This window comes from Sapajus apella, unplaced genomic scaffold, assembly GCF_009761245.1.
Source record: "Sapajus apella isolate SASKATOON/1434 unplaced genomic scaffold, GSC_monkey_1.0 scaffold12476, whole genome shotgun sequence".
NCBI classification, from domain to species: domain Eukaryota; kingdom Metazoa; phylum Chordata; class Mammalia; order Primates; family Cebidae; genus Sapajus; species Sapajus apella.
In genome coordinates this window covers 1-1,600 of record NW_022449397.1, presented here as the reverse complement: position 1 = coordinate 1,600, position 1,600 = coordinate 1, and the positions used below count along the sequence as shown (strand labels likewise).

General features: G+C 66.4%; 1 pseudogene; it reads right to left on the bottom strand.

Moving 5' to 3' along the window:
• Positions 1-299: 299 nt before the first annotated feature.
• On the bottom strand, positions 300-971 carry LOC116548448 (annotated as a pseudogene).
• Between the last annotated feature and the right edge of the window lie 629 nt (positions 972-1,600).

Sequence of the window (1,600 nt, the reverse complement as noted above, 5' to 3'; positions counted from 1 at the left end):
GGTGCAGGGTGATCCGGAGTGTCCATGGCTCTTGCTGGAAGGGGCGCCATGCCCTGGCCGCCTCTATAAAGGCCTCTGTATGCGGCCGGCACAGCAGCCCAGGCCCACGGGCCAATTGGGAACCAGAGTCTGGGAGCCTGATGCCCGGCTGGGAGGGGCGTGCAATGATGCCAAGGTGTGGTGGTCGTCGCTGGCAGGCCCTCCTCTGCAGGGATCTCAAGGAGGCAGCAGGAACAAGGACAGGAGAGCAGGCGGAGAACCTCGGAGCTCTGGCAAGCTTGGGGAGGTGGCCTCGCGCTTCAGGGGTGTCTGTGCAGGCCAGGGCACGTGAGGGCCGGGCACATGAGGTTCTCGGTGATGTAGGCCATCAGCAGGCAGATGACCACCAGCATGACGCAGATGGAGCCGCCCACTGCCGTCATGGCCACCACCATGTGCCACATGCCGGCCGGCTCGGCGGTGAACTCCACGCATTCGGCGAGCTCGGCTGGCTGCTGGGGGGCTCCGGCGTCGGGGCGGCAGGCCAGGCGCACAGCACAGCTGCTGCAGGCACAGGCAGTAGAGGACGCCGTAGTGCACGTCGGGCAGCAGGTAGTCGCGGCAGGAGGCCCCGAGCAGCATGCGCTCACACTGGAAGCCCGTGTAGGCGCCGCCGCCAGGAGCAGTTGAGAGCGAAGGCGCGCACGCAGCGCGCTGCCAGGGCCAGGCGCCACTGCAGGAGGACGCAGGACGCTCAGGGAGCTGCCGCCCAGGGCGTGCAGCATGCAGCCCGGGGACTGGCCGTGGAAGCGGCGCGGGGCTGCGGAAGCACAGGCGCCCGCCGCCTGCTCGGGGCCCTCGGGCAGCACCTTGTAGAGGCACCGGGGCACGTCGGCCACTGGCTCCCAGCCCGGAGTCATCTGGGCGGCGGCGGAGCCGGGCAGCGGTGCGCAGGCGTCCAGCAGCAGCAGCAGGAGCAGCTGGGCGCACATCCTGCGGCTGGGCCAGAGGGGCCCGGGGCTCACTGGGTCACACGGGCGTGCCGCCACCGCCAACGTCCCCGCTGCCCGCTCCCAGTGCTCCCCGCGCTCCCCAGGAGCTGGGCTGCCCTGGTTTACACTGTCCGCCCTGTTGCAAACGTATTCTGTTGTTCAGTGTGAGTAGGGAGCAGATTCAATATTTTTCCAGCAATGAACACAGGTCTCTCCTGCTCTGCACTGTGCATGGAGGCCAGATCATTCTCTGGGTTGCGGTTGTCCTGGGCACTGCAGGGTGCTGGGCAGCATCCCTGGCCCCCACCCACTCCATGCCAGAAGCACCCCAAGTCATGACAACCACAAATGTCCCCAGACATCACCCAGTGTCCCCTGGGGTAGGATCACCTGGTTGAGAACCACGGCTAGGTGACTGCTATCCTCATCGCAGCCCCGGAATAGGATTGACATCAGGGTTAGACACAGCAGGAGTGGAGGCTGTGGGAGGCTGGTGATCCTTCGGTGGACAGAGGGAGGGAGGGAGGGAGGGCTGATGCCTGGCTCTGGGCTCAGGGAGCAGGGGTGATTTGACCAGGCTCCGGCTGGCTCATCTGGGGTGAGCACTTTTCTTCCCAGAGAACTCAGAA